The sequence below is a fragment of the Gopherus flavomarginatus genome, chromosome 1, assembly GCF_025201925.1.
Source record: "Gopherus flavomarginatus isolate rGopFla2 chromosome 1, rGopFla2.mat.asm, whole genome shotgun sequence".
Taxonomy (NCBI): Eukaryota; Metazoa; Chordata; order Testudines; family Testudinidae; genus Gopherus; species Gopherus flavomarginatus.
Window position 1 is genome coordinate 205,642,319 of NC_066617.1, and position 7,429 is coordinate 205,649,747.

The window sequence follows — 7,429 nt, forward strand, 5'->3', positions numbered from 1 at the left end:
AAAACAAGTACTTTTTCTGCCCTGGAAGCTGCACAGAAATCCACTGGAATACTAGAATCACGTGGATGGGTGCTAAAGTGGCAAAACTTAGTTCTAAATTAGTACTAATCATGGTCCATTCCGCACAAAGGTGGTAGAGTTTAGTGGTTAAAATAAAGACAAATTAAACCAAGACCATGTCCAAAGTTATGTATTGTTCCAGCCAAAAGAGGAAAACTTCCCCCCATGCGTAAACTGTTTTTGGAACAGTAATTTCATAAAGATGTTTATATTTTAAAAATTTGGCACTGTAAATTTTCTAAATACATGTTTGTCTTGAGCTTTCATAATAAGCACGCTTTCATTTCCGTGCCCATGCAAGATGCATTGAAACTGATTCAAGGGAGTTACAAAAGGACACAAAGATAGTTCAGGAGCAAAACCAGCATTTTAGCCTTTCCCAGCTATTATCTTCTCTTCTAATATGATAGAACAATTGTATAGGTAGCAGCCTGAGCATATATAGTTGATTGTGGTTTACACATTGTAGCGAGGCGGTGGGATACCCCACAGCCCCGCTGAGGGACAAACCTCCCCTACTACCACTATGGGCGGAGCCGCTGGGTCCTGCGCCTGCCCCTCAGAGGTCACGGCGCAGACCCGGAAGTATAAAAGGATGCCTGCAGAGCTCAGTCGAGGCCCAGCCACTGCAGGGACCAGACGTCTGCAGCTGCTGCCATCTGGAGCCCACACCCGGCCAGCCAAGCCTGCCCCGCGCCAGCTACCCCGAGGAGCCGCTGAGCCTACCATCAGCTACTTACCCAGAAGAACCGATGGTGTTTGAGACCGCCGGTGACATTACGACGACTCAGGTACCCGCCGAGGGGGAGTGTGGAAGTAGCCCAGGGGCAGCCGACCCCAGTCTGGCTGCAACACTGCCAAAGCCAATGTCAGTGTGTTGTGGCCAGGATCCCCACTGACAGCAATGAGTGTCTGCTGCTGCTAGGGCCCCAGGCTGGGACGCAGTGGAGTGGGAGGGCCTGCGTCCCCCCCTGCCACCCTACTCCGGGGTGGCAGAGTCCCCCTTCCCCTGGCCTGAGGAGGCCGGAGCCTATGAGTACTGCTCACCCCTGCCCGAGGGCCTGAGCATTCTGACTCAGTGTTTGTTGCCTCGCCCTGACTTTGGGCCGGGCTTAAGATTATTACGGCTCAGCCCTGCCTGAGGGTCTGAGCGTTTGGCCTCTGTGTTTGTTGTCCCGCCCTGATCTACGGCCTGAGCTGTTTCAGACTAGTGACTCAGCCCCGCCCCGGGGTCTGAACTCCCCCTAATTGAGTGTGCACTATTCCCCAGGACAGCGGAGCCATCAGCCAGTGGACTAGAGCGAGGTGGTGGGGATACCTCACAGCCCCGCTGCGGGAGAAACTGCGGCTGAGCCACACTACACACATAAACAGAGAAATGAAGAAAGGGTAAAAACATTGGCTTGATTTTCAGAGAGCTTATTTCTAATATGTTTTCTTATAGATAGTTCTATGAATTGTTTGCAGTTTTTAGTTATTATTAATGAACTTTCATAAATCTTGGGTAGATTAAACTTGCTTCCAAATTTGCTAGCCAAATGGTATTATTGTTTAGAAGCTGCTATCTATGTTGAAATTTACTCATGATTTATTTTGTAATTCAGTAAAACTTTAGATCTTTTAATAGCAGGGGACTCGTATTAGCGTCACCCTTACTTTATGTTGCCCATTAATGAAAAAGTTCCAAATGTAAAAAGCACTTCTCAGAATTAGTAGACTGTGGGCCAAATTCAGCAGTCTTTAACTGAGTAAATCTCTCATAAGCTTCATGGAAAATAGTTTGACATTTCGGAATCTACTTTAAATGGTGGCCATCTTTCCAAAAAAATGACAGCATTTGATACTCTGGTAGATGGGAACTTCTAAACCAGGGCTCAAATGTTCAAACTTGGTTACCTAAATCTATATTTGTCCATCTATTGAATTCAATGCAAATTCAGACTCGGTTTGGGGAAAAAAATAGTGATGTTCTCTCAAGCTTTTGCCTGCTAGCCAAGCCCCATGCACTTGTGATACCAAAATGAGATGTCACTCACAGCAGAGTGTGCAGATCTTCATAATATTGTCTTTATTGTGTGATTTGATCACCAGTTAAGTAGTTAATAATGTATATATTTTATATTGGGCTTCAGAGCTAACATCTTACTCAGATCATGGGTAACAGTCCATATCTTTCAGAGCGATTGTTTCAGGCTGTTTTCTGACCTAGACAGACATAGTTGTATTAGTCTACAGACAGTAGATTTGCATTTTGAAGATTTTTGAGCACCTATGCTTGAAATTGTTAATATTGTTCATACTAAACATGCAAGTTTGTTCCATGATTGTTATGCTGATCATCTATAGAATAGAATAGAATAGAAAAGCTATTTGGAAACTTGTTTAGCAAGATGGCTGCCAACAGTGTGTGTCACTGAAGAGCAAGCAAGCTGAGAGAACACACTTGAACAGAGCTGCCAAGTGAACCCACAACTGTGCTTTTTACTGTGTTGAAGGAATTTTCCTGCGCTTCCAAGAAGAGTATTGATTCAGTGAAGCTGCTGCGATGACAGGTCACATGCCTAACAACAAAATGAATTAGTGACAGGAAGCCTCTGTTCAGCTGAGGTTTATAGAGGGTTCAACAATCTTCGGGTGCTGCACAAATGGGACTGGCTTTTGGAGACTGTGCCTGCTGATGGAGTCATCTCATATTGTTTGTACCTTTTATCATGAAGGACAGTAAAGCACTCTCTTACCAGGCTGAGGTGGTGAAAAACGAGGTCTGAAGCCACAATGTGGACAGTGGAGATGTTCATCTGGAGAAGAGAGGGAAGAAAGCAGGGTGGTTGTTTTTAAGGCACTCTCATTTCACGACTACTTAGAATTGACACTGACAATTGTTTATCCTGAGGAAATATTATCAGATCTTGTGAGAGGGAAACATCTTGGCCCAGATTAGTAACAGTAGAGTCTGAAATTCTCCACAAAACAAGTACAACATAGAAGACGGCAATATAAGTATCCCCTAGCTTCTTATCCAGTGTGCCTCAGCCATGACCTGGAGGAACGATCACTCATGCTCTTTTAAACCTCTGCCTCTGTGTTACTGCTGACAAGTCTGTCAGTTGTGATGGTGTTTTTGTGATGTGAATGTTAGTCTATTAGGAACTGGAGGAGGTGTCACTCACCAGCTCATTCCAGGTAGGCCACGAGGGCCTATGATAGTGACTTTCAGTCACTGTCAGCTGGGCTCAGATTCAGACTGGTGACTAGTGAAAGCCCTTGGATCTCACTATCAATCTCGTGAGTAGAGCTGGTTGGAATGTTTTGATTTTGATTAAGTTTTTGTTCTGAAGGGGGTGTGTGCATGAGTGAGAGAGACCTGAATCTCTCTAGCATGGTAGTTAGATCACTGCTGTGAGATTTGGGAGATACAGGTTTCCCACATCCCAGGCCACATAGGCACAGAAAAACTCAGGTTTTGATCCAAACGTGTACTTTTAAACACAATTTTGTTTCATGCTAATGTTCAAAAAGTCTTGTTTTGTTTCAAAATGGATTTGGAATCCTCCTAACAGCTCTGCTTGTGAGCTATTCAGCTTCTATTACGCACATTATTAAATGTTAATTGTCATTAGAGTTATAATGACTAACTAATGGATGCCATAATGGCAAGGATGGGAGCAGATTAACTTGCATTGCTACAGATATCTATCTAGCCCTGAGAGTTTTTATGGTATATGGACTGATTTAATATAGTAATGTAATAGGGCTCATTAACAGTGCTAATTAACTGGAATAGTTAATAAAGCATCATGCTAAACTTTTTCTTTAAAAATTAGAATTCCTTTGAAAAGTTCAATATTTTCATGGTCACACAATTATCTGGCAAATCAGACTAATGACTGTATAAAAAAGAGCCCCAACACTATATATATATATACTTTAAAAAAGGTTAAAAGGTTAAGATCTTCATTTACTTAGTCTTATGAAACTGAACCCTATAAATTTCACAAGAAAATCTGTCATGGTTTTTTTTTCCTCTCAAGACTTTTCCTTTTTTAATTTGTGTGGCTGAGGTTGTTTCTCACCTGGGCAATGAGCGAAGTACAAGTTTGACTCCTTTTACATTTATTAGAATCAACATGATCGATCTCTGAGATTTGTCTTTAGTTTATTGTAAAGCTGTTCCATGCATTTCAAGGCACAATAAGCTTGTATATAATCAATACCATAGATATTACTAGCCACTTAGTGTCAGATACAGGACAAAAATATCTAGTATCTAGTCCTTGCCATCTAGATGGTAGGAAAAGCAGGTAATAGCAGATACATAATGATTTGTAACATGAGATATTTTCTTTCAAATGCCATAAATTTTAAAGAGTAGCTATCTATTCTATCTTTTTTTAATTGCTGTCTCAGGAACAAAAAGGCAAAAACACATTTGAATTATAAATCCTCTTCCCTGATTCCTCCACAGTACAGAGTTCAGATCGACGGCACTATTCAGTATTTTTAAACATTGTTTTGAACATCACTGATCTAGTATATTTTTGTTGCTCTATTTATTTATAACAATTTTTTATAGTTTTATAAATGTCTTAATTTACTTTGATAACATTTTTAAGTGGCCCTGATCCAGCAAAGTATTTAAACTCATGCATAACTTTAAGCACTTGACTTTAATGGGATTACTTACTTGCTAAAGTGCTTTGGTGCATCTGGGCCTATATGACTGTATATACACATGAATTCTGTTTAATTCTTCCTATATTTGTCATGGATCTTTTGTATCTAGTAAGAGCCACTTCACCTCTTAACAGAAAATTTGTTTTTTAATTTTTTAATCCAAAACTTTGTGTTGATGAAATGAGCTGGGTTGACAGCTCGAGAGACTGAAGTCTTTCATTTATCGCCAGAAAAGGTACAGCACAAGCAACAGGAGTACAGGTTCCCTCCCCTGCATCCTGATTCAGAAAGACCATCTCTAAGGGCATGTCTACACTACAGCGGGGATTGATGCTCTGAGATCGATCCACCGGCGGTCAATTTAACAGTTCTAGTAAAGACCTACCAAATCGACTGCAGATTGCTCTCCAGTCGACCCCTGTACTCTACCCCCGACAAGAGGAGTAAGGTAAGTCAATGGGAGATTTTTCTCCCCTTGATCCCTCACAGTGTAGACCCTGCGGTAACTCAACCCAAGGTATGTTGACTCCAGCTACATTATTCAAGTTGCTGGAGTTGTGTAGCATAGGTTGACTTACTGCGGTAGTGTAGACATAGCCGAAGAGGGAAAGCATAGCTCAACTTCCATGCTCATTCGATCCTTGGCCTCTTTAACAAGTGTGCAAAGAAGGGTGCATAGGCCTTCCATCAGCAAAGCAGTTATGCGTCTGGTTAACTGTAAGCATGGGACTTTAAGCACATGGTTGAAGTTAATCACATGCTTAAGTGGTTTGCTGAATGGAGGCATTAATGCTGGTAGCGTTTCATTGATGTGGATGCCTCTCCTGAGACCACGAGGTTCTGGATTTTAAAAAGTAGGAGCAAACAGAAGTGCCAAGATCCTTACTTTGGTACCCAACTAAGTGGCCTGATTTTTCAAAAGGGTTGAGCACCCAGCGGTTCCCACTGAAATCATTGGGAGTTGTTGGATCTTCAGCACTTCTCAAAATTAGGCAGGTGCCTAACTGTGGATTTAGGATCTTAACATTTGGCTCTACTTCTGAAAATTTTCACATGAGCCTGAAATGTTGCGGGCAGATGGTAGCAATTTTCATTATGGCCTGAGCCAGATTCATTCTAATGACTTAGGGGTAAAATATTTGTATTTCCCTGACCCAACCAGTCCCTTCTGATTCAAAATTTCAGGTGAGATACTAGTGGTTTTTACTTTGACGTTAGTTTACCTTGGAATCAAATTTGATTGTAGTCATATTCTTAGAGAGATCACTTATCATTCAACAGAACTATGTATAAGTATAAACTGTAAGTTTTGATAATGTATAAGTTTTTTCCCACCTACGTGCTTTATGTACTGTACATGTCAAATGCATCAATCCTTTCATTACTGGTGGTGCTTGGAAAATGGCAATCCCAATCCCTGCATCACAAGTCATTTAACATAGATCTGTCAGTGAGGACCTCAGGCCCTCATGTTTCAGCAGATCCCTGCTACAGCGGGAGGCAAGGGATGTGGAAGTGAGGACACTTGCCTCAATACCATGCACCCTTGTTTTCCCAGGCCCTGTGGAAGTCCAGATTAGTTCCGTTTCGACAGGCTGGAATGGGTGGGGAAGAGGTGGATGGAATCGGTAACTCCCCATCAGTTCCTCCTATTCAAACCTGCAAATGATGCCACCACAAATAACCTCAAACAGAGGCCACAGTCACTTGAGAGGCTTCCTTGTTATGGCGTGGGAACACAGCTGAGGTGGATTTCAAAAGAGACGAGGGGAAGAGAGGGACCCTTTTCCTCCAACAGATCCTATGAGAGCTGCAGGTTTGGGGCTGGGATCACTGGCTTCTTCAGTGGGAAGCGAGGGAAGGAGCTGGCAATTGTGCCCATCTGACAGAATTCAAAGCAGATTACACAAGCTGAAACTCTGAATTTTGACTCTGCTGTGTGGGTTATTCTCACATGAGGGGGGAATAGGCCAGAAGTGTGATGTGTATTTGTCAATTTGCTTAAAATAGAAAACTAATTTCACACCTGTGAGGTGAGATGAAATACATACTTTGCCGGGTTTTAGAACACCGTTTGTCTTTTGCTATAACAACAGTGGTACATCTACATGCTGCTACATGCCATCTGGGGAATCAACATACTGTAAATCTCTGAGAGAATCATCATAGAAGCGTAGGACTGGAAGGGACGTTGAGAGGTCATCTAGTCCAGTCCCCTGCATTCAAGGCAGGGCTCAGTATTATCTAGACCATCCCTGACAGGTGTTTGTCCAACCTGCTCTTAAAAATCCCCAATGATGGAGATTCCACAACCTCCCTAGGCAATTTATTCCAGTGCTTAACCACCCTGACAGTTAGGAAGTTTTTCCTAATGTCCAACTTAACCCTTCCTTGCTGCAATTTAAGCCCATTGCTTCTTGTCCAATCCGCAGAAGTTAAGAAGAACAATTTTTCTCCCTCCTCCTTGTAACAACCTTTTATGTACTTGAAAACTTATCATGTCCCCTCTCAGTCTTCTCTTTTCCAGATTAAACAAACCCAGTTTTTTCAGTCTTCCCTCAAAGGTCATGTTTTCTAGACCTTTTAATAATTTTTGTTGCTTTTCTTCGGACTTTCTCCGATTTGTCCACATCTTTCCTGAAATGTGGCACCCAGAACTGGACACAATACTCCAGTTGAGGCCTAATCAGCGCGG

At 42.2% G+C, this 7,429-nt stretch overlaps 1 long non-coding RNA gene across 1 annotated transcript; it reads left to right on the forward strand.

Annotated features, from left to right (window-relative positions):
- Positions 1-562: 562 nt before the first annotated feature.
- On the forward strand, positions 563-3,818 carry LOC127030383 (uncharacterized). The gene is made up of 3 exons (XR_007768383.1): positions 563-851; positions 1,331-1,449; positions 2,556-3,818. It is a non-coding gene; the product is annotated as an uncharacterized LOC127030383 (long non-coding RNA).
- Positions 3,819-7,429: the final 3,611 nt, after the last annotated feature.